This window comes from Diaphorina citri, unplaced genomic scaffold (genome assembly GCF_000475195.1).
Source record: "Diaphorina citri unplaced genomic scaffold, Diaci psyllid genome assembly version 1.1 scaffold1305, whole genome shotgun sequence".
Taxonomy (NCBI): Eukaryota; Metazoa; Arthropoda; class Insecta; order Hemiptera; family Psyllidae; genus Diaphorina; species Diaphorina citri.
The window spans coordinates 52,503-79,033 of NW_007378734.1; the positions used below are offsets into that span (position 1 = coordinate 52,503).

Sequence of the window (26,531 nt, forward strand, 5' to 3'; positions counted from 1 at the left end):
CAGTATAGCAGAGACTCTGTCAGAGAGAATAGAATAGAATAGTTTGCAAACTACGCAACACTTGAATAGAATAGAATAAACTGGTGTAGAATAGGACAGTTTCCTTGTTCTAATAATATCACGTAATACGTTTCAAGGCAGGAACACACCGTCCTCACGTGACGCGAGAGCAGAGTAGCTGTCGTGAACGAAATCGCCTACTGCCTACTGTGTTATAGGAGAACTTTTTTGGTGTGTACCCACTAGGCTTAATGTAGTGTGTCAGAGACTTGAAAGGAGAAAGTGAGAGAGAAGATGCTGAAAAGAGAGAGAAGAGAGAGAGAGAGAGAACGAGAGAGAAAGAGCGAGAAAGAGAGCTAGAGAGAAGAAAGAGAAAGAGAAAGAGAAAGAGAAGGGATGAAAAAAAAAGGCACCATATTAAATTACATGCGGGAAGACTGGAAATACTCTGGAAAATTCGACCAAGTGGAAAAATTCCTTGTTTTAAAAATAAAGCCTGAACAGAACAATGTTGTAGGTTTTTTTTTGCCATCATAAGAGCTTAAATATGGAGTACAAAGATGGAGTAAAGGATACAAAAAACCCACATACAAGGAAAGTGGGCGATCGTATAAATAAAACCAGGTTCGCATAATGTGGGTCATAAATTTTATTTGTCTTGTGTTTAAAAAGAAAAAAAAAAAATATCTAATGTGAACATCACACGACTTTCTGTAACCTACATTAATAGGGAACTAGATTAAGAAAAGGAGAAAATTGGGAAATATAAACTCAGGAGAGCGTATCACGGATATTTTCATCCATTTCCCGATTTTGCATATTGTCTGGACCAATGCATATTATCTGAATTTTGTTTGTCAGCCATTGAAATTATTTGAGATATTCCGGAGTACTTATGATGTAATAGAAAGTAAAAATAATACATGTAGGTAATAGATGGCCTTTATAAAATGGGGTTGTATGGCGTCCTGTGATTAAACACTCGGGTACTCCCGGGTACACCAGGTGTGTGTAGTGTCCGGGCGTAGTCGATAAATCCCCGGGGATGGGGCACTCAATATCTCAATAGTCTTTATATTAACCCCTTCTGTACGGGGTTCTCAATATCTCAATAGTCTTTATATTAACCCCTTCTGTACGGGGTTCTCAATATCTCAATAGTCTTTATATTAACCCCTTCTGTACGGGGTACTCAATAACTTAATAGTCTTTATATTAACCCCTTCTGTACGGGGTACTCAATAACTTAATAGTCTTTATATTAACCCCTTCTGTACGGGGTACTCAATAACTTAATAGTCTTTATATTAACCCCTTCTGTACGGGGTACTCAATAACTTAATAGTCTTTATATTAACCCCTTCTGTACGGGGTACTCAATAACTTAATAGTCTTTATATTAACCCCTTCTGTACGGGGTACTCAATAACTTAATAGTCTTTATATTAACCCCTTCTGTACGGGGTACTCAATAACTTAATAGTCTTTATATTAACCCCTTCTGTACGGGGTACTCAATAACTTAATAGTACTTATATTAACCCCTTCTGTACGGGGTTCTCAATATCTCAATAGGAGGAAAGAAGGAAAAAGAGAAGGGTTGAAAAAAGAGGCCCCATATTAAATTACATGGGGGAAGACTTGAAATACTCTGGAAAATTCGACCAAGTGGAAAAATTCCTTGTTTTAAAAATAAAGCCTGAACTGAACAATGTTGTAGGTTTTTTTTTTGCCATCATACGAGCTTAAATATGGAGTACAAAGATGGAGTAAAGGATACAAAAAACCCACATACAAGGAAAGTGGGCGATCGTATAAATAAAATCAGGAGTTCTTAAGGAAGCGGTTCCCAATAAGACTTGGCCCGCGGACCACTCTTGAAAATCAGGATGGCTCAAAGCCTTTTTTTTTTTTTAATGGACAACCATCAAAAAAAACTAAAGCGATAAGCACAGCCTAATCACATATCTGTAAAACTGCATAATATGTAATGTAAGAGAAAGAAAGAGGGAAGGAAAGGAAGAGAAAGGAGGAAAGAGGGAGAGCGAGAGAGATATAGAACTATAAATAGAGAAAGGAAATAAAGAGATACAGAAAAGTCAAAGGCAGAGGTAAAAGAAAGAGAAAGAAAGGAAGGCATACTTGTTCTTTTGACAAAGCTATAATGTACACAGTCTTACAGGACAGAGATTTGAAAAGGGATGGAGAGAGAGAGAGGAGAAGGGTGAGAAAGGAGAGTGAGAGAAAGAGGAAGGAGGGAGAGAGAAAGAGGAAGGAGAAGAGGGAGAAAGATTAGGCAAGCTTTATGTATTTATGTCCCCTCTTTTATTTTTCTGTTTCTGCCTTTCTTACTTCTTTAGGATTTTACATTCCATAATTTCTAATTTTAAACATGGTTGCCACGGGAGACAGAGATTCATCTTTCCTACAGGATGTGACAGTTCATCCTTTATACAGGGCGTAACACAAGTCTTATTTGCAAAACGCCCAGGTCTCTATTTTTTGTATTTTAAATTAGATTCTAACTTTAAAGATGGTTGCTACAGGAGATTCATCTTTCATACAGGATGTAACAAAGATTCATATTTTCTACAGGGTGTTACACAAGTCTTATTTCCTTTGTACAGGGTGTAACATTTGTCATGTATATCTTATTTTGTTTTCCTTTTTTTCTGTTTCAGGTGAGTAAAATCAGCAAAATTATAAGGATCCAATTGCAACGGTCAGTAAGTGTTCCACTTTAGAAGTTTATCAGCATAACTGGATTGAAATAATTCAGCAAGAACCAATAATAAGACCCTCGTATTTAAGTTGAACTCATAGATAGCTTAAGAATACGCTTGAGAGCTTGGGCCCTTTCCTGAAAGCAAGCTCTCCGCATTTCGCAAATACATATTTCGACGTCATCCTGACTATTTGTTACTGGTAATGGTTGTGCAAGGTTTTTAAAGGTTTTTTTCTGTCATATTACGTCATAACTTTTGCCAAATACGAAATGTAAATGTAAATGCAGTTTCTTTGTGTTATTATGTCACAACTTTGGTGCTCACTGCAGCATTGTAGGATTTTTCCAATATCTCCAATAGTCTTTATATTAACCCCTTCTGTACGGGGTTCTCAATATCTCAATAGTCTTTATATTAACCCCTTCTGTACGGGGTTCTCAATATCTCAATAGTCTTTATATTAACCCCTTCTGTACGGGGTTCTCAATATCTCGATAGTCTTTATATTAACCCCTTCTGTACGGGGTTCTCAATATCTCAATAGTCTTTATATTAACCCCTTCTATACGGGGTTTTCAATATCTCAATAGTCTTTATATTAACCCCTTCTGTACGGGGTTCTCAATATCTCGATAGTCTTTATATTAACCCCTTCTGTACGGGGTTCTCAATATCTCAATAGTCTTTTTATTAACCCCTTCTGTACGGGGTTCTCAATATCTCAATAGTCTTTATATTAACCCTTTCTGTACGGGGTTCTCAATATCTCAATAGTCTTTATATTAACCCCTTCTGTACGGGGTTCTCAATATCTCAATAGTCTTTATATTAACCCCTTCTGTACAGTGGGGCCTCCATTAAGGCTGGATTCCTATAGAGGTACATAAATGGCAACACTGGACAGTTTGCTGATTAGTCCATCCCCTGTTATAATGGGACTCTCAATATCTCAATATTAACCCAATCTGTATAGTGGGGCCTCCGTAAGGGCTGGACTTCCAGGGGGTAAATTGAGAGTTTCAGTTCACAAGAAAACGAGTCCCTTTTTCGGTGAAATTGAGTAAAGAGCTAAGCATCATTAGAATTAAAAAGAAGGGGGTAAAATCCATAATTCCCCCAATAAAAACAATACTTTCTCATTACCTTGTATAGGTTCCCTATACATAAGGGTAATAGAAAGTAAAAAATACATCCAAGAAGTCCAAATAGAGCTAATAATTTTACAAGTAGGGCAAAATACCATGGTCTACTATAAAATCTAAGAACTGGCTTGAAAAACGGGGGAGGGAGAGATGGGTGTAGGCCGTAGGGTATTGGAAAGTGGGAAAAAGGAATCGGAGGGAAGAATTGGTGAGGACAGAACTATGGAGAATGAAAGAGAGCTTTGGGAGGGACGTTTTACTAGGCTTGGGAGGTTTAGCTGGGCTTTGGGAGGGAGAGAATTTCCCAACGTTTTTTTATGGGCAATTTATTTTTTCAACGATAAAAAAATAATAGATTAACTGAAGAGAGCAGAAAAATACAAAATAGATTTCCTCCCTCTTTCGTCCCTTTCTCTCTCTCCCCCTCCCCCTTCTTTCCTTCCACCCCCTCCTCCCCTTCGGTCGTGGTAAGTTTTTCTCTGTAAGAGGGAGAGAGGGAGGGATTTTGTGCACCATTAGCAGGAAATACAAAGTACCTGGCTATCCAAAAAGCCTACGTACGACCAGTTGTGCGTGAAACAATTAATATTTATTGGAAATCGAGGGATTTTTTTGCCCCCACAGACTCTGCTCCCTCCCTCCGATTTTGTCTTATTCCCTGCCCAAAAATCCCTCTGCTTTTTTTCACGTGACAGTTCTAATCCCCCGCCCCCCCCCCCTTTTTTTAGTAATAGAAAACGAATAATTATTATGGATTGATTTTATAAAAGGGACGGTTTTGTGACGTTCCCCTACATTTTTTCGCTCACTCGTCACTTTTTTCCCGATTCAAGAGTCACTCATTCAGTCATACCACTCAATATTCGATATGCCACTTACACTCTCTTCATACCCTTCATACTTCATACATTTACTCTCTATCCTTCATAACTGTAGAATTAAACAAGGGGGGAATGTCCCCCCTATTTATGAAGAGCTTTGATTGAATCCAGCATGCTGGATGAAAGAAAGAAAAAAATCAGCACTTCAATTGTTGTAGAAAAAGTGAGCTTATGACTCGAAGCTCGAAGCACAATTTTTCCCCTGCTTAAATTGACTGATTGTTGAATGAGATTGACCCGTAGGCCGTAGGAAAGGTACTACATAATTCCACCAGTTGTAGGTACCTATAGTTGTCATTTTGGGAAAGCTGATGATCAGTTTCCAAGATCTTTTCAGCGAATTTTTGACTAACTTCAATGCCAAAGTGGCCCTTTTTCTGGGTGACCCGAGAAAGCATTGATATGTAACTACTTTCTTTTTTTGTGCCTGGACAGTTTTACCTACTCCTTTTGCAGTGAAAATTCTGCCAGACTACCAGCATAGGTATCTCCGAGGGGAAGTAACAAATGTATCATTCGCATACTCCTGGTAGGTAGGTAGGTATGACGTATGTAGATTGTGATGTGAGTAGGTATTATTGAAAAAGGTAGGAACGGTGAAAATACACATGTTATCCAGTGGCGTGCCATCACTTTTAAGCTAGGGAAGCACCGCTTTTCAACTCCTCTGATCCACCACTTACCGAAAATATAATAAGTTATTATTCAACCTTGATTCTAAAGGAGTGTCCACACATAGTCTATCGATGTCGACTGAACCGTCCACACTGCCTCGAAAACATAGATTCATCTCGTCGATCGATCGACGGCCGTGCGACTATATGTTTGGATTTTGTGCCTAGACACTTTTACCTACTCCTTTTGCAGTGAAAATTCTGCCAGACTACCAGTAGGTATCTCCGAGGGGAAGTAACAAATGTATCATTCGCATATTCCTGGTAGGTAGGTATGACGTATGTAGATTGTGTGAGTAGGTATTATTGAAAAAGGTAGGAACGGTGAAAATACACATGTTATCCAGTGGCGTGCCCTCACTTTTAAGCTAGGAAAGCACCGCTTTTCTCCCTTTCTATGTAAATTTTTTTCAACTCCTCTGATCCACCACTTACCGAAAATAAAAAGTGATTATTCAACCTTGATTCTAAAGGTGTGTCCACACATGGTCGATCGATGTCGACTGAACCGTCCACACTGCCTCGAAAACATAGATTCATCTCGTCGATCGATCGACGGCCGTGCGACTATATGTTTGGACAACCCTTAAGACCACCCGCAAATAGTACACTGTGTAGTTGTTTATTATGGTTTGATCGCTCTGTGTAATTGTGTGTTATGGGTTTATCGCTCTGTGTAATTGTGTATTATGGGTTTATAGCTTCCCCTACTGAAGATCTCACGATTTGGCACTGGTTATACCTTATACCTCTACCTAGGTATACATTTTCACAAAATAGGTAGGTAATGTGTATACCGGCTCTCAAGTCTACATGATATGTATTGTAACAAATAGGGAGGCATATGCCGTATATTTGTAACAGATAGGTAGAATTTGTAGAACAGTATCACATTGTACTGCGAATGGCGTAATGCTTTTGACAGTGACGGATTTGCAAGGGGGAGAAAAATGTCTGAAAGTGTCTGCTGTGTCTGGTTAGGGCACCTTTAAGAGAGAGCGAAGGCGAAGCGCAGCCACACGTAAATTTTTGTAACCAAAACCAAATGTCGGTTCAAAAGTAATCACCCTAAGGCTGATTGAGAGGGTGACGAAAAACGCCGACCCCGTCCTACTCTGTCCTCTCTTTTCTTCGATTTTGGGACGATATTTTGCTGGTATGGCCCTAAATTTTGCTCAGAAAATGGAAGAGTTCTGTTCCGAGAATGATTTGGATTTGTATTACGAGTTTCTTGGATGCAAACGTTGGCTTTCCACACACATTCCGATTTCGTCACTGCTCTGCAAACGCTTTCCATTTCATCGGCATCGGGTACATACAATGTTTTCTCTATTCATTTTGTTTAGGCGAGCGAAGAAGCTGTTTTGTTATAAGCTCTGCGAAGTCTAATACGGGAACAGTGTATGGCCGTATTGTATTTCACGAGCTTATTTATATTTTTTTCATGTTTATTTTATACTAATACGTATTTTATCGAATCCAGACGGAGGGACATATTACATATTTATAAGTCCAAAGAGATTGAATGGCTATTGGTTAATGCTTTATTTAGACTGTCGAGGTACTTAGGACATTTTTTTTTACCTTCTACATATTACCAATTTGTGTAGGGGTAGGGAACCTCTATTCAAGGTAATGACGTAATGAGGAAGTAGGGATTGCAAAGAGAGAGAGAGGAATCGAGAGAGGGAGATAGAGATAAAGATACCTACTGGTAGAGACAGAGAGAGAGGGAGAGAGAGAGAGAGAAAAGGAGAGAAAGAAAGAGCTAGAACACACACTTATAAGAGAGGAAACAGTACATTATATTAACTTAACGATTTTTCTTTTACCATTAAAAAAAAAAAAAAAAAAAAGGTGTCAAGAGGTCTACAGATAGAGAGATAGAGAAGTGTTCCTAATGAAGTGGTCGAGAGAAATGAGTTACTGATAACAGGGTACTGATAAGGGAAAACTAGCTGAGGGGTTATTATGATAGTGATGATAACGGATGATAAGACAGCCAGCCCTCCATAAGTGCTGATCAAACTCAAGGATTGAAAATTGAACCTACCGTGAAGTATGAGCATACAGTTTTTTTTTTTTTTCGAGGGAGAGGTTTGATAGAAGGAACTGTAATTGCCAAGATCTTATCGTCCCTAAAGCGAACCTTATCTGTTCAGGATAAAATCCGTCCCGGGTGGGAATCGAACACGCGACCTGGCGCTTAAGATCCAGACCCGATTTAAACTAACAAAAGCTCTCCCCTCTATTTTTCTTTATTTCAGTTCACAGTGGGGCAGAGTGTGACATTCGGACGGCCAGGGGACCTGGCAGCCTTGGAGCAACTGGCAATGGCCTAAAGGGCTTACAGTAAAATGATCACAAGCAGCCTCCCTCAAATAATCTCTTCCATGAAAAGCACATTGCATACGTAGTGTTATTACCAGGCGCTTAGACGATTGGTTCTTGTTTGCTGACACACCGAGTGATTCCTTTTGCATACTCAGAAAATAGTTCCAGGTGTTGTGATATGATATCGGTGGTACTCGTGTGGTCTTATGGGAACTCAGATGATATATTGAGAATTGAGCTTCCAAGTTCCAAAACCCTTTGTACTTTTTTTCCAGGTGAATTGAGGTCCAAGGGGGGAAAACAGCCTCAGGTCATGTTACGTATTAGGCATTAGGCTATTAGGTTTTTCTTTAGTCTATGAGACCAAGCCTCAAGTAGGGTTTCCATTACCTTGAATTAAAGCGCTTACAAATCTAGTAAGCTCCTGCTGTGACCAAGATGGGAACCTAAGGTGTGTGTGTGGAGTGAGAAAACACAACAATATAATCGTTGGTTGGGTGGAAGAACTGTCATTGTGAGAATCGAGCTCACAAGAAAAGAGGAGGAAGGAGGAGAGGGAGGAGGAGGAGGAGGAAGAAAATGAATTAGAACAAGAAAAGAAGGAGGAGGAGGAGCAGAGGGAGAAGGAGAAGAATAATGATGAAGAGGAGGAAAGAATCTACAAAGGTGTGAAATGATAACATAGGTAAGAAGAGAATGAGTGAGAATGTGATACAAAAGTGTGTTATGATAACAAAGAGATAAGATATAGGAAGCGATATAACAAGTGACATAACAAAGGTACAATAAGTAGGTAACTAATGGTCTTGTCCTCTCTCTCATGATGTATGATGTGGTCAGAAGTTTGCTCCATTTTCTCTCTCTCCCTCCCTCCCTTTACTGTTTTTCTCGCCCTGACAGGATAGGAGAAAGCCAGCCGTTCTGAGAACGAACATTATACCATCAGGATAAAATTCGCCCCGGGCGGGAATCGAACCCGCGGCCTAGCGCTTACAAGGCAGACGCACTACCAACTAAGCTAACTAGGCTGGCCATTGATCAGTATTCTACGAACGATTCAGACATTTGAATCTGTCCGGTTCAGCCACACACAGGGAACTTTCAGTTTCACGTGTTGAGATTGTGAGATATAAACTCGTACGGGCTTCACACAAGACAATGACACGGGACAAGATAGGTTAGATGCGTTATAAATGCCTTTAATAGCTTTCAGTATGTCCGTTAAAACAGGCTTGGTTTTCGAAAGAAAGGGAGACAGGTCCGAAGGTGGGTAATATTCGGTCACTCCCGAAAACAATCCTGTAAAACCCAAACAATATACGTACCTGCATTTTCTTGCATTTTGGTGAGCTATTCTTTTTTTTTTCAATTCTTCAAAAATTAAAATTCTTGGTAGCCAGCCTAGTTAGCTTAGTTGGCAGTGCGTCTGCCGTGTAAGCGCTAGACCGCGGGTTCGATTCCCGCCCGGGGCGAATTTTATCCTGATGGGATAATGTTCGTTCTCGGAACGGCTGGCTTTCTCCTATCCTGTCTTCCTTCTCTCTTCGATTTCGGGACGATAAGACCATAGCAGTTACAGTTCCCTCTGTCAAACCTCTTAAAAAAAAAAAAAAAACGATTTCGGAACGATAAGACCATAGCCCCCTGTCAAACCTCTTAAAAAAAATCTTTAGAAAAGAATTCCAATTTAATTTAATTTTGATATACGAGTGCGTACCTATACCTACACCTACAGCTACCTACTTTGCCTAATTCAATGCTGAAAAGTTCCCCAAAGGGGCAGGGGTAAGCCGCCTCGGTTGACTGTCCGCCGGGGTCCCCACTTTCATTCCCCGGCCCTGCTCTCACCTAATGGCGAAGTTCTGCCCCTCCCATTATGTCCCCATATAATTACAATTATGAATGTGTTTTATAAAACAAAGAAACACTAGGTTTAATTGTTTTGTGTTTGAAGGAGGAGATGGTGTGGGCGACAATAATCTTCTAACTTATAGAGGAAGATGGTTCAGGATGATTATGAGACTTGAGGACTGATGGGTTTGAGCTGGGCTCAAGATTAACCTCTTTAGGTTGAGCTTTAGAGTAAGTTTTAAATCCTATTCCTTACCCTGAAGCTTGAAGTAAAGTCGATCCTTTTTTTGAAAACCTTCAAGATATATCCATCCTGTCCTGCTATCTAGGATCAGCAAAGGACAATAATTATGAGACTTGAGGACTGATGGGCTTAAGCTTTAACCTTTGAGCTTCGAGTAAGTTTAAAATCCTATTCATTCTTCACTCACCACCAAAGTTCAAAACCGAACAAGCTCTCTCCTGATCTTGACCAATTCGCCACAAAGCACCATCATACATTTAATTTTACGTTTTATTTCTTCCATTAGCAGCCTCCGTGGTCGAGTAGGTATCACACTAGGAGGCCCGGGATCGATTCTCGGGGGGGCCGAGGTTTTTTTCGGCTCTGTGCTTGGAGTTCGGGGTTCACTTTTGTTTCTTCCATTAAGCTTACATCAGACATTCAGAAGTTTGATATCATCAGCTGTTTCTTTCAGAGATCTCACGCTGCCTACTCTGATCGAGTATATCACTGCATATCTCAGCAAATCCGTTTTCAGAGTCAATAAACTTTGGATGTCGTAATACTGCTATTTATACTGACGCACATTTGTGAATAATTAGATTTGGTGCTGAGATACATAATAATTACGACAGATTAAATAATATAATGAATAATGTGAACAATAATTATTATTATCCAGGCATATTTCGTCGTTAAAAGGGTCAATGACATTTTTGGGATGATGTATTCAAAGATGTATAAATTATTGTCAAATTTAGGGTTCAAATGTAACTCCCATCTCGTGAAGGTCATCAAAAAAGGGTCGAAACTTTACCTACTGCCGGTCACTCTTGGGAGTAACATCTACTCGCCCAATCGGATGTATTCTGAATTTCTGACCAATAACTGCCAAAATACACAAGACCAAAATTTCTAACTGTACAGTTAAAAAAAAAAAAAAAAAAAAAAAAAAAACTGTTTTGTCAACTGATTTTTCTATCAATATTATTTCTGATTTACGATGAGGAATCAATAATTTCCGAACATATTTACATTTTTCACCTCTTTGATTCTATTATTGGTATTTTTTTGACAGCGATGCAGTTTGAATATTAATAGTTCACTGCAGGATGGGCGGTATTTGCGGCGGTCCATTTGAATCCTGTTTGAAGTCCTCTACTAGAGGACTGTGCTTTTATACTGTATTGGTTTGTATTTCTATTAGAGGATTGTATTGCTAGGTACATATATATGATATGCCATTCCTGTACCATAACATAGCTCATAGGTTATAGTTATTGTATCCTGGGTTTTCCTGGGCTACCTAACATACATGGTACATGGGTACCTTAAAAACCTACTTATGCTGTCATCAGTGAAATTCTGTTTTCTCTCTCTTTTCCTTTCTTCTCTTTCTTTCTCTCCCTCCCTCTCTCCTTGTCTTGTCCCTTGGTGGCCGAAATAATAAAGTTTCTTAAAATGAATTGAAACTTACCTCAATGAAAACTTTCCCTCATGATTCTCTCTCTCCTTCCCTCTTTTTATCCCTTTCTCTCTCTCTCTTACGCCCCCCCCTTTCCCTCTCCCTCCTTCTCTATCCTTTTCTTTCTCTCTCACTCAGTCTTACAATTGTGGTCTCACCACAATATCTGGAAAAACTTTATCTCTCTATTCTCTCTGCTCTCTCTCTCTCTCTCTCTCTCTCTCTCTCTCTCTCTCCCTCTGTCCTGTCATGTATTTTTAATGCTGTCTTGTCTGTCTCTTTTTCCCCTCTTTCAGACTTTGTAAGGGGAGGGGGGGGCTGTCACGTAAGTTTAGTCCCTTCCCTTCATGTCCCCTCCCCTCTATAGCCAGGTGTACCTCTTTTTCTACCTCTTTTTCAACCTTCTCTTCCTCTTCTCTTCTCCTTTTCCCTTATCTTCTCCTTTCCCTCGTCCTCTTCTTCTTCGTCCTCCTTTCTCCGTTTTTTTCTTTCTGTGTTTTGAGAAAGACGTAAGCTCACCTCTTCCTCCTCCTCTTCTTCTTCTCTTCTTATCTTATTCCTCTTCGCTTCCTCCTCCTATTTTTCTTTCTCCCTAGTTTTTACCAAGACGTAAGCCCTCGTCTTCTTCCTGCTTTTCTTCTTCTTTCTTCACCTCCTCCTTCTCTTTCTTTTCTCTTCCTATATCTTCTTCCCCACTCCCTAGTTTTCAGCAAGACATAACGTAAACACCTGATGTCACAGCCACTTTCCGCCGTTCTCTTCAAATACCGGGAGAGCCCTTTCTCTCTACAAGACCAAAAATAAATCAGACTCCCTTGGCTTTTGTTGGCAGTCCAATCGCATGGACCTCAAATCTGAGTCGGATGGACTAAAAGCATACAATGTTTTTTGACCCAAAAATCAAATAAACAATTTTTGGTCCGCCAGCCTAGTTAGCTTGGTAGCGCGTCTGCCTTGTAAGCGCTAGGTTGCAGTTTCGTTTTCCGCAGGGGGGCGGGTTTTATCCCAAACAGGTAATTTTCATTCGCGGACTTAAGCAGATTTACAATCACTTTGAAGTTTAATGAAACCGGAGTATCCCCTCTGCTAAAATTTCTAGAACAAAATTCTAGCTTTAGTCAAACCAAAAAAAATTCTCACTGCCCAAATTTCTAGAATTCTAGATCTTGAAAAAAAAAAAAAAAAAAAAAAAATCTGACGATTCCTATATATGGAAGTAACACAAAATGGCAGAGAGTGGAAGGGATTTCAAGAATGAGTTCTGTCACTTACTTTATCAACTCTTCTCTTTCTCTCCCTATTTTCCTACCTCTGTATCTTTCTTCCCCCTTCTCTATATTTCCTCCCTTTTTCATACCTTATTCCCGTTGTACTTACTTTATCAACTCTTGTCTCCCTCTCCCTATTTCTTCCTCTTTTCATTCCTTTATTAGTCCGTCCTTCCTTTATTATTACAATAGTAATAAAAAGGTATAAGGGACGTATTGTATTCGCTTCGGTGTCGTCTGAGAAAGTTTTAGATAACCCTTCAGTCGATCATTTAAGACCGGTTTTAGCGTTACCTATGTTAAGCTACGCCGAGGAAGGCCAATAAATGGATGGGTGACTTGAACCTTATATTGGGAATAAAGGGAGAACGGGCTCTAGTCTTGATTTTAAATCATTACATGAAAGTAAAATCGAAAAATCAAATCAAGAATAATAATAAACTGAATATTAAACAAATTAGGTAGGTACATACCTAGGTACTGATTTTCTTTAATCACGATCTAATAAACTACGGGCTAAAAAATTCCCGGAGGGACGGACCCAGCTTGTTCAATATTTCTTCCTCTTTTCACTCCTTTATTCCCCTTATATCAACTCTTCTTTCCATCTCTCCTACTGTACGAGTACCTGTACATATTTCCTTTATCAACTCTTCTTTGTTTCCTTCTTAAAGTTGTGTCTTCTCGTTCAAATCATAGTGTTTACAGCGCGCTGTACCGCTTGTGACTTCGAAACCCAGTTGCTACAAATAAATGATCATGTAAACAAATAATTAAATGAGGCCATTTTTATCTTGTTAAGATTATGTTCAAACAAATTCATTTAATTAATCCCCTTTGAATGCGGATCTTTCTGTTTACTTTTGCTCCTATATTCTTTCTAAAGAACACCATTGTATAGGTATACCCTCTCTCACTTATTAACTTTATCTCAGTTCATAATCCACCACGTGTTTCTCTCTCTCTCTCTCTCTCTCTCTCTCTCTCTCTCTCTCTCTCTCTCTCTCTCTCTCTCTCTGCTTGTTCAACATTTCTTCCTCTTTTCATTCCTTTATTCCCCTTATATCAACTCTTCTTTCCATCTCTCCTACTGTACCTGTACATATTTCCTTTATCAACTCTTCTTTGTTTCCTTCTTAAAGTTGTGTCTTCTCGTTCAAATCATAGTGTTTACAGCGCGCTGTACCGCTTGTGACTTCGAAACCCAGTTGCTACAAATAAATGATTATGTAAACAGATAATCAAATGAGGCCATTTTTATCTTGTTAAGATTATGTTCAAACAAATTAATTTAATTAATCCCCTTTGAATGCGGATCTCTCTGTTTACTTTTGCTCCTATATTCTTTCTAAAGAACATCATTGTATAGGTATACCCTCTCTCTCTTATTAACTTTATCTCGGTTCATAATCTGCCACGTGTTCTAGCTTCTGTTTCTCTTTCTTTTCTTCCTTTTCCTCTCTCTTCTCTTTTTCTCTCTCTCTCTCTCTCTCTATATTCTGTTTCTCTTTCTTTTTTTCTCTTTTCCTCTATCTTCTCTTTCTTTTCTCTCTCTCTCCTCTCTTTCCCTTATCTCCTCTTTCGTTTTCTCTCCCCCTTTCTCTCTCCTCCCAGTCCTCTTTTTTCTCCTTCTCCATCTTCTTTTTCCTCTTCATAAATCCTAATCCTTACCTCATGATGGTTATTGATTTTCCTTGCAGTTTTTTTAATCCTCCTTTGATGACACTCTGCATTCTTTCTCCTCCTCTTCCTTTCCCCCTTTATCCTTCCTTTACTACTCCCCCTCCTCTCCCTCTTTCTCTTTCTCCTTTATCTTCCTTTCCCTTTATCTTTTTTTCATAACTCTTCTTTTCTCCTTCTCCCTCCTAATAATCTCCTCCTCCTGCTCTTCTTTTCTTCCCTTTCTCGCACTACTACTTCTTCTTCCCCTCCTTTGCCTCCTCCTCTCTCCTCCTCCTTCTCTTGTCCTCCTTTCTCCGTTTTTTCTTTCTATGTTTTGAGAAAGACGTAAGCTCACCTCTTCCCCCTCCTCCTCCTCTTTCTTCTTCTTCTTCTTCTTCTTCTTCTTCTCTTATCTTCTTCTTCTTTCTCCTCCGGACTCTTTTTATCTTATTCCTCTTCGCCTCCTCCTCCTATTCTTCTTTCTCCCTAGTTTTTACCAAGACGTAAGCCCTCGTCTTCTTCCTGCTTTTCTTCACCTCCTCCTTCTCTTTCTTTTCTCTTCCTATATCTTCTTCCCCACTCCCTAGTTTTCAGCAAGACATAACGTAAACACCTGATGTCACAGCCACTTTCTCTTTCTTTTCTCTTCCTATATCTTCTTCCCCACTCCCTAGTTTTCAGCAAGACATAACGTAAACACCTGATGTCACAGCCACTTTCCGCCGTTCTCTTCAAATACCGGGAGAGCCCTTTCTCTCTACAAGACCAAAAATAAATCAGACTCCCTTGGCTTTTGTTGGCAGTCCAATCGCATGGACCTCAAATCTGAGTCGGATGGACTAAAAGCATACAATGTTTTTTGACCCAAAAATCAAATAAACAATTTTTGGTCCGCCAGCCTAGTTAGCTTGGTAGCGCGTCTGCCTTGTAAGCGCTAGGTTGCAGTTTCGTTTTCCGCAGGGGGGCGGGTTTTATCCCAAACAGGTAATTTTCATTCGCGGACTTAAGCAGATTTACAATCACTTTGAAGTTTAATGAAACCGGAGTATCCCCTCTGCTAAAATTTCTAGAACAAAATTCTAGCTTTAGTCAAACCAAAAAAAATTCTCACTGCCCAAATTTCTAGAATTCTAGATCTTGAAAAAAAAAAAAAAAAAAAAAAAATTTAACAATTCCTTTTTTTGGAAAAAAAACAAAAGGGAGGGAGGGAAAAAAAAAAATCTGACGATTCCTATATATGGAAGTAACACAAAATGGCAGAGAGTGGAAGGGATTTCAAGAATGAGTTCTGTCACTTACTTTATCAACTCTTCTCTTTCTCTCCCTATTTTCCTACCTCTGTATCTTTCTTCCCCCTTCTCTATATTTCCTCCCTTTTTCATACCTTATTCCCGTTGTACTTACTTTATCAACTCTTGTCTCCCTCTCCCTATTTCTTCCTCTTTTCATTCCTTTATTAGTCCGTCCTTCCTTTATTATTACAATAGTAATAAAAAGGTATAAGGGACGGACTATTGTATTCGCTTCGGTGTCTCTGTGTGTGGTATGTCTGTCTGTCGGTCGGTCTGTCTGTCCCCATAGAAGGACTTATCCAAACCTAGTCGACCTATATATCAAATTAAACAAGGAGGAGAAGGGAGGGAAGGAGGAGGAGAAGAAGGACGAAGGAGAAGAAGAGGGAGGAGGAGAAGAAGGAGGAGGAGGAGGAGAAGAAGGACGAAGGAGAAGAAGAGGAGGGAGGAAAGGGAAGAAGAAGAGGAAAAGAAGGAGAATACTAAAAAGAGGAGGAAAGAAGAGGAGGAGAGGGAGAGAAGGAGTATGGGGTATGGGGTAACAATATAAGAAGGTCTTGGGGGATCTTGGAGATTTTTTTTTGAGAAGGGAGGGAATATTGACAAAGAGGAAAGAAGAAAAGGATGTTTATCCGCTGAGTTTCTGGAGCTAGAAGGGTTGACGGATGAAATTTAGCTTCTCCTGATCATCAAAACTCTGAGGTCTAACAAAGTGCCATAAATACATATAGCATTCTTCTTCAAAAAATCTGGTGTGAACATCACACGACTTTCTATTACATTAAACTTCTCAACTGTAAGTCGGACAGTTCTAAAAGTTTCACCAACCTTTCGGCTTTACTAAGTTCCTTGATTGATAACTTCTACTCAAGAGTCTATGAATTATGATGGTCAACCGTCCAAGTAGGCATCCCTATATCCGGTCTTTATTAGATTCATCATCTTCTTTTATTGCACCTTTTCCCGATTTCAATTAGGTCCTAGCTGAAGACGAAATGAATCTATCTATAAAACCCATGCTGTCCTCAATACATGTAAGTCACAAGTCAGGTCATCAGGTACAAAACATGAGGATATAAAATATGTATAGATATTGGGATTTGGGACAGGGGTAGACTTCGTTTTGGCGACTCCAAATAGTATAATGAGATCTGAGACAGGTAGAGTAATTACGAGGGAGGCAGGGATTGTGTCGTCAATGAATACCTGGAAATGGTTCTCGAGTTCTTGGAATCCACTTGTCAATTAACGCGGATGATTTATGCACTCTTGGTTTTTGAATTGTTTTTGAGTTCGAGCGGCTTGTGAAAAAATTAAAGGCAGAAAGAAACACTCTAACATCACGTCACGTCACGTGAACTCATGTGGAGTCAGAAAGATCTTCAAAGTTTTCCCATAAAATTGTAGGTAGTGTGGCCGTCCTGAACGAGATATCCTAGAGTATTATAGGAAAATTTTGCTATATCTATCTGGGATGTGACGTGACATGACGGTGGTGTGTTTTTACCTTAAGGCTATTCCTTACCGAGGCAACGAGGCTGAGGTTTGAATCCCAAAAACGATTTTGAATCCCAAAGAGGCCGCGGGTTCGATTCCCGCCCGGGGCGGATTTTATCCTGATGGTATAATGTCCGTCGTCGGAACGGCTGGCTTTCTCCTATCCTGTCTTCCTTCTCTCTTCGATTTCGGGATGATAAGACCTTAGTAGTTACAGTTCCCTCTGTCAAACTTCTTAAAAAAAACAAAAAAAAAAAAAAACAAAAAAAAAACAAATTTATACCTTTGGCGAGTCACTTGAATTCGAAAATTTCAAGCTCTTTGGTTCATTATAACTCTTGTACTTGTTTGTTTGTTTCCAATGTTTCCATATTAGGGACTTGTTTACCCGTTTTGTTCTTTATTTTTAACCCAATGTCTTGAGCAGCCTTGTCTGCCGCTCTTGAGGCTTGACTTTAGGGAATACCCAAATTGAAAGGTTTTGTTGTAGTAATGTTGTTTGTTTATTGGTGAGGTAGTTTCCATGCTCGATATTGCTATTCATAACTTGTGGACCTACACTAACTTGTAACATGTGGCCAATCCTGAGTTCCGAATCAATCAGGTAAGTACTTCAATATTTTAGAAAGATTCATTTATTTACCTTTCCTGGTTTATGTACGACCGATGCTTACGAAATCTATGTCACTATAGCAGTGGTTCGAGAGGATTCTACAAAATCATTTAGTACAACCACATGTTCAAACTACAAACCATGATCTTTTGGGACCATCACAATCTCTTAACCTTAACCTCCGGGAATTTTTTAGCCCGTAGCGGAACTACCGGATTTCAGTCTGATTCTGTCAGAGGTTTTCGAACAGCAATCTCTAGGTATTCTAAAGAACTATTAGCTGTCTATGTCTCAGGAGACCCACTTTTTACTTTTCCCGTAAGAATCTCGCCTCTTCTCCTCCTCTTCCTTCTTCTTCATCATCTCCTTTTCTTCCTCTCTTCTACATGAATACCATATTTAGCGATGACCTTGGATTTCAAGGACACGAGACACTACAGCCCGTAGTTTATTCGATCGTGGTTAAAGAAAATCAGTACCTATGTACCTACCTAATTTGTTCGACCAGGTTTGGATAAGTCCTTCTATGGGGACAGACAGACACCGAAGCGAATACAATAGCCCGTCCACTATACCTTTTGTTATTACCGAGACACTACTCACTGAGATTATGGAATATGGACACGCTCCATACTTTTCCTTCTTCTCCTCTTTTCTTCTCATCAGCTCTCTCCTCCTCCTCTTAGTATTCTTCTCCACCTTTATTTTTCCTCTACATAAAGTCCAGCTGAACGACCTTGGAATTCAAGGACGCGAGACACCTCTACACGCTGAGTTAACAATGGACACAGGCCATTACTTTTAATGGTTTTTAGGTTGACGAGATACTTGATGGGTACAGACCACTCTACTTTTGCTTTTTGCTCTCATAAAAACATTGGTCTTCATGAGACTGTGATGACTTCAAGTTCTTTATTTGAGACTCTGAAAGTCTGAAGACAAATTCTTTATGGGGTATTCTTCTTTGGTTATGACTTATTTACAGTCAGGTCTACCCGGTCTAGGGTCTCCAGATCAAATTTTTAAAAAGTAGGACATTTGGTTCCAAAAACCCGGACATTCCATCGAAAACCCGGACATTTCCCATGGGATAAAAAGTGTTCTTAATTCTTAATTAGTACTGTGTCATTGGACAGGTGTTGTAGTACATTACATTACATTCATGAAATGGGGGTCTTCTCTAACAAAATTCCTGTGTGTATGTAGGATTATTGCACCCCAAGTGTTGTAGTAAAATAATTTTTGATGGAGGACTCAGTAACTTTGTGAAGTTTCGGGATAAAAAAGTGTTCTTAATCAGTACTGTGTCATTGGACAGGTGTTGTAGTACATTACATTACATTGATGAAATGGGGGTCTTTTCTAACGAAATTCCTGTGTGTATGTAGGATTATTGCACCCCAAGTGTTGTAGTAAAATAATTTTTGATGGAGGACTCAGTAACTTTGTGAAGTTTCATAATTTCATTTCAGTTAAAATACCCCATTTCTTCTAGTATCAAAATCGTCCATTACAAAACAATCATGACCCGTGTTCGGACTGCCTTGGTGTGTAAAGTTTGAGGTTCAATTGAATTGCACTGGGGACCAGGATACTTTGTTACCACTTGGACAAAGAAGTTTTTGCGGAGGCTTTCAGAAACGAGTTCAACCTACGGAGAACTCTACCTCCTACTTGCACTTTGGAACCTGATGTTAGGAAACACCGGGGCCTTGGTCTACGTGCATCTGGTGACCAATAGATTGTTTTGCTGAAGTACACTGAGGTGCAAAGAATTTGGGACAATTTTCATCCCTTTTGCTATTTGACAGCCTTTTGTTTTGAAAATATATCAAAGGCTGAAAACAGAATGGTAATTAAGGAGGTAGCGTTCCGCCCCGGAATTAAAGAAAGATTGACAGCGCTGATTGACTTGATAAAAGGACTTTACATGATCAGCTCTATGCAGTTTGAATTAATCGCTTTCCTTTATCGTGCAAGTTTTGAGAGCTCATATTGCATGTTTATTAATGGCTTTCTTTTAAGTAGCAGGGTTCTCTGTTCTCCTGGAGGAGCTCTTCCACCCAACCATTTCTAGATAGGTACTATCTTTAGTTTTCTAGTAGGCTCAATTTTTCATGGAAAATTCGTTGATTCCGGCAAAGTTCTAGGATTTAGGGGGTAATCTGTCCCGAATTTTCGCACGTCAGTGTACGAAAAAAGTTCTCTTTGTACGTGTATCATTTAGTATCTTGTAGCTAATGGTCCAATACCACTAATGTAGCCAAGCTAATATGATGTAGTGGATTGGAAATTGGTATAAATGAGGACTTACACTTAATGTGCCGTGTTAACATATCAACGAATCAGATCAGTTTTTGTATCGGTGCCTCTAGTGCATTTGGCACCTTACATCAGGATTAGTCCCTATTTTGCCACATCGCAACAGTAACTTGAGAAGTATTGAACCACTATAAATGCCGGGTATACCTACTGGGATGATACTTGCACACTGAAGGTATACCTACGAGGGTGATCTCTTTGCAGCCCTAAAGGTTGGGTTAAGCTTATACGAATCTACGAGGGTGATACTTGAAAGGGCCGGAAGCCTCCGGGTTCAATTTCCACCTAAATCAAAATTTTCCTAATTTTTTCACCTCATTCATAAAAATCAAATCTGATAAACAAAGGCAAATGACAACTTTCAAAAATCAGGTACAGATAAATAGGTATACCGTACCTATTTGTACAGATCCAGATATGTATGTAGGTACAATACCTTTCTGAACAATTTTACAACTCCCTATCATAGAAATATACCTAGGTACAACTTGCATTGACTATTTTATAGGATAGGCTCTATTGTGGAATATACATATCTGTTAATCATGTGTAGTACTTAATTAACCATATTATTGTTAATTAGATAGTTACATTACTATTATCATCACAGTTATAACAGTTACTGATGTATATTCGCACATTAATAATTCACTTGCCTATACCTACATCGGAGACTTGAATATTGATTTATTATTTTCATTTATTTATTATATACTAGTATTATTATTATTTTCCTTCGAAATGCTGTTGTCTATCTATAAAACCCATGCTGTCCTCAATACATGTAAGTCATGCTGTCCTCAATACATGCAAGTCACAAGTCAGGTCATCAGGTACAAAACATGAGGAATTGAGGATATATGTAGATATTGGGATTTGGAACAGGGGTAGACTTCGTTTTGGCGACTCCAAATAGTATAATGAGACCTGAGACAGGTAGACAGTCGTAGTAATTACGAGGGAGGCAGGGATTGTGTCGTCAATGAATACCTGGAAATGGTCTTCGAATTCTTGGAATCCACTTGTCAACTAACGCGGATGATTTATGCACTCTTGGTTTTTGAATTGTTTTTGAGCTCGAGCGGCTTGTGAAGAAATTAAAGGAACTCACTACCATCACGTCACGTGAACTCATGAGGAGTCAGAAAGATGTAATTCAAAGTTTTCCCATGATATTCAATATTCTAGGTAGTGGTAGTGTGACAAGTGGTGTGGGTGTCCTGAACGAGATTACCTACCATAATATGGGAAAACGTTGAACTACTGACCCCCATGAGTTCACGTGATGTGACGTGATGGTAGTGTGTTTCTACTAGGCTATTCCTTACCGAGGCAAGGAGACTGGGGTTCGAATCCCAAAAGCTAACTTTAAATTTGAGTCAGGAGGTCATAGGGAAGGGGATTTGTAAGATGAAGTTCAAAAATAAATTTATTCCTTTTGGCGAATCTCTTGAATTTGAAATGTCCAAGCTCTTTGGTTTATTTTAACTCGCATCCTTGTTTGATTGTTTCCATATAAGGAACCCGTTCACCCGTTTTGGTCTTTATCTTTAACCCAATGTCTTGAGCAGCCTTGTCTACCGCTCTTTGAGGCTTGACTTTAGGGAATACCCAAATTGAAAGGTTTTGTTGTAGTAATGTTGTTTCAGGGCCGGATTAGCCCCCCGCGGGGCCCGGGGCAGTTTCAAAGGCGCGGGGCCCCCAGTTTGGGCTGATCGAACTTGAAATTTTTAGCGCCGCAGGCGAAATTTTTCAAAAAGTAGGTAGATATGTGCCTCATGCTTTGTCACAAGTTAATTTTTGACGTACCTATATATAAATAAAATTGTAGATTTGTCTGTACATTGCTTAGAATCGTGAAATTTTTAGTTATTCTTCCTATACCTAAGGGTAATAGAAAGTAAAAATTAGTACTTAAGCTGTGATATTGGCTGTAGACTGTAGACCTTGAGGTGTACACTGAACTGAAATTCGCTGAAATTGACAATGGGTCTCTCTCTCTCCCTCTCAACGTTTGGTGCCTCCTCCTACCTAAAAAACGGGCTTTTCGATGAAAAATAGCCTTTGGTTACTCCCCTCCAAAAAATTCTTTGATACACCATACAGACCATACACTTCAAAGGACGCACTTTTCAAGAGCCTAAGAACTCCTCTACTCCCCCATTCAAAGAAAGAAAGGAAGAATGAAGAAGGAGAAGGAGTAGGAGAAAAAGAATCTCTCCCTCTTACCTTTGAGCAAGCACGTTATCAAATGCAGGTATGCAGTCCCATTTATGCTATGCCATACACACACAACATTCCCTCCTTCCTTATTGGTAATCACAGAGTGCAGGGGACTTTTATGTAATGTTCCCCTCATTGTCTTTAGATGATAGGGTAAATTTCCCTCTTTTCCCTCTTATTTAGGAGAGCGAAGGTAAAATTCCTCTCTTATCTAGGGGAGCGAGGGTGAAATCCCCCTTTTACCTTTGGGCGAGAGGTAATTTACGATATAGTTTCCACCCCCTTGAAACCCGGAGATAAAAACAACTACATAGTAACACCTTTTTTTTTCCGTACGCACTTGAAACTAAGGCACCTATATAAATATCCCCGGGTGTACACAGGAAAAGTTTTTTTTTCTTTTTGCTATTTTTGTCATATCAGGTACATATGCACTATTCTCTGTTGATGCTACCTTGCCTTTATCAATAAGCTTATAATGGTTGAAGGTCCAGTTGCCCAATCAGAACCCACTTACCAGAATAAAAAATCAATGAGTTGGAGGGGGATTTTTGGGACCCTAGTTATAGGACATTTATGGACTATACTACAAGCTATAGGTTTTCCAGAACTTTCCTCACGAGGCCGAGTGGGCTCCGAAATGGCCACCAGTACTTAACGTCCCAGACAGTTACCCGTCCAGGTACCAACCATCCAGGATGAAATTTACACTCGTACTTATGAACAAGAATGATCGTTCTTAGATCAGTCTCAAGTCTAAATTGACCAATCAAATGCCTTGAGACTATGCTTAGCACGAACTTAAGAGCCAACATTTTGTTCATAAATATGGGTGTTAGTCTTCCATCAGTAAACGTTGCATCCAACGTCTTGGAGCCTTTCGCTGGGGGCACTTCAAGGTCTTCAAGTCAAATGCACCATCACTTGCTTCATTTCTTCATTACATTATTACTTTCACTGAAAATAGGTAGGTTTCCCATTCTCACCCACATACGACATACCTGAAGTACAGCGCCCTAACAGATTTCCCCTGTTCTAAACTTTCCCCCCAGTAAGGGGCTCCTGTGTTTAAAAACTCCGCGCGAGTGGAGGCTGTTTTTAACTTTTCCCATCTCCCCCAATCAAGGGCTCTCCTCTCCCCCGAAATAATGGTTCGCCTCCTTCCCTCCCCCCAAACAAGGGTTCTCCTCTCCCCCAAAACAAAGGTTCACCTCCCTTCCCGAAATAATGGTTCGCCTCCCTCCCCCCCCCGAAAGTTATGACGGGGGTTGCTTTCAAAACAAACAAAGGGTGTGAAAGAACATAGGGTATGCATTTGTGTTTAGGGGTTTCTTTTTCCTTCGAATTTCCCTGCATTAGGGAAAGCTACTTTCGGATAATTCCAATGCAAAAGGCTCAGGTCCTCAGGTGTTTGATACAGTAATTCCTACCATTTATTTGCAATCTGAACTTTGCAGGGACCAAGATCTCTTTTTTTTTCAAAAGGTTTGTTTGGGGGAACTGTAACTCAGATTGTTGGTATGTTGGTCACAGTACTCATAGTTGATCTACCTCTATTTGTTGGCGTAACCAAGTCTTGAGCTGGTAGTCATCTAAATAAAGCACTGTTTTATCAAAATAAGGGGGCACCAACCATAGTTCTGTGCAATATTGATTGTATCAAAGACACATTATACCACATACTTAAAATAATATGCAAATCATCTTTAATAGCCCGATCCATATGATCATATCAGCATCACTTATTGAATTCAACTAGAGGAATTTTTTAAGGTGGTCTGGTAAATTGGGGCCAATTTTAGGGCCTCAAAAATCAGCTGGGTAGATACCGGGTTGTGTTTTGCAAGCAGATCCGCAAATGGAGTAAGTGGAAATGCACTTATGTCAGCTACGGTACATTAAAGATTTGAGAGGATGAGATATTGAGACGATTTTTTTTTCTTCTGGGAATTTTAGAGGAATATCCAGATCAAAATAGCAAAATACTGAGGTTATCTTTTATGACCTTGATTGACCTCTAATTTGCCACTTTATTCTAAACAAATAAGGTTCCTTCTCAGAACGGCTGTCTTTCTCCTATCCTGTCTTTCTTCTCTCTTCGTTGTTGGTAGTTGGGACAGTAAGACCTCTGTTGTTAAAGCTACTTCCATACAGAGCATCAAAATTAAAGTCATTTCTTGAGGAAGGATTGAGCAATCCTCCATCCACACAGCCATCATTCATTTACTAAAAAATAACCTCTCTGGCTTCAAATGTGTTTGGTACCTTACAATATTAGTTTTACGACCCTCCTTGCTTTGTTACTCCATGGGGTTTCAGGCGTTCTGGTTGTGTAGATCTGGTTTTCTATTTTGTCCTCAGGGCTTTTTGGGTTCCTCTGGTTCCTAGTATAGTTTGGTTAGAGGCTTCTAATAGGAGTAGTATTTGGTAGGTTCGTTTTCTCATTATTTGGTAATCCGGTTAACTGAATAATTGTTGGAACCGCATTGTTATCTAATAGTTTTTTTGGAATTATCTGTTTAAAGTGTTATTTTTTAATTACTCTTATTTGTGTGTCAATTTTTAGTTGTTTATTGGCTTCATTTGTTTTCTTCTCATTTTGTGGTAATTTTCATTAGTTTTATTTTTCCCCCCAAGTTCAGTTGTATCTTTAAATCGTTTCCAAAATATTTCAATTTAAATTAATTATTTCATATTTAGTCAAATAAATTAATTTGGGCATTTAGGTGTAATTTATTTGCTGTTACCTCTGATAGGTTCATTATTAATTTGTAATTTTATTAATTTATCTATTCGTGCCAGAAGTGTTGTAGTGTACCATGTGTGCAATTATAAATAAATCAAATAAAAGTGTTTTAAAAATCAAAGTAATTAATTAACAGCGAATTATCAAATTAATTACGTGGGGTTTACTCAATATCGAAAGGATTTGTATCTAATAATACCTGGAATTCCTGGATTACCCACCAATATTGGATTTGTAACTCGTGTTTCCTGGACTATTATGAACCATGAGTTCACTATCTCGAGCTCTCTCTTTTAAAGGTAAGATTTCACGGAACTACCGGATTTCAGTCTGATTCTGTCAGAGGTTTTCGAACAGCAATCTCTAGGTATTCTAAAGAACTATTAGCTGTCTATGTCTCAGGAGACCCACTTTTTACTTTTCCCGTAAGAATCTCGCCTCTTCTCCTCCTCTTCCTTCTTCTTCATCATCTCCTTTTCTTCCTCTCTTCTACATGAATACCATATTTAGCGATGACCTTGGATTTCAAGGACACGAGACACTACTCACTGAGATTATGGAATATGGACACGCTCCATACTTTTCCTTCTTCTCCTCTTTTCTTCTCATCAGCTCTCTCCTCCTCCTCTTAGTATTCTTCTCCACCTTTATTTTTCCTCTACATAAAGTCCAGCTGAACGACCTTGGAATTCAAGGACGCGAGACACCTCTACACGCTGAGTTAACAATGGACACAGGCCATTACTTTTAATGGTTTTTAGGTTGACGAGATACTTGATGACCAGCGGTTCGCAAACTTTCACACTTGTTGTTTCATTGTAAATTTTCATCAGTAAATCCCAAATTTCTTCAAATTGAATTGATCCCAAGGGCAAGGACATCCTAGACCCTTGACAAATGGAGTGTGCCTGAAGGCATGTGATGTGTTCCGATCCACTCGGCCCCAAATTAATTTTGAAGGCTCCGCGGGTTTTTTACTATATTTTTTGTGACTTAACATCAACTCCTTTATGGCCCAATGAGGGGCTGTGGACCACAGTTTGTCAATCACTGCGTTACACTATAGGTACATAAGAGTGTAAGACTGACTGCTCTAACGATAGTTCAGGTACTTTGTACTGAGTCCAGTTATTTCTTGAATGAAGCTCCAAAACCTTTATCTCTCTCTAGTTTTAACTTCACACTTGTCACATTTAAGTGTGCTTAAGAGGTGAAGCTTAGAGAGAGAAGATAACGCATTACGGATTAATGCTCTTGTGCATCTGATGAGGGACATGCTACAGGATGGGCATGCTAAGACGCAGGCCATGGATGTAATGAGCCTAATAACAGCTATAGCGGCAGTTGCTTTATCATCGAAAAAGATAAGGTGATAAAACAAATATACCTACTAGTGAAAACTAACAAAGAACACCTTTTATTCCTAATTGAAAAGCCAAAAATGTCAACTTTCCCATAGAGAGTAACGTAAAACTTGAAACTTTTCATCTTTACCCTTGCTCAACTACACCCATTTTCAAGGTTATTAGGGCTTCTGGTAGTGCACTTCCCTCCTCAGCTTCAGGAATCTTTACTGGTAGTGCAGTTTGTAATTTTGTTCTTCCAAACATTC

At 39.3% G+C, this 26,531-nt stretch overlaps 1 long non-coding RNA gene across 1 annotated transcript; it reads right to left on the reverse strand.

The window, feature by feature from the left end:
• Nucleotides 1-14,705: 14,705 nt before the first annotated feature.
• On the reverse strand, nt 14,706-15,100 carry LOC113469941. The gene is made up of 2 exons (XR_003393200.1): nt 14,927-15,100; nt 14,706-14,839 (listed from the first exon to the last, which is right to left on the reverse strand). It is a non-coding gene; the product is annotated as an uncharacterized LOC113469941 (long non-coding RNA).
• Between the last annotated feature and the right edge of the window lie 11,431 nt (nt 15,101-26,531).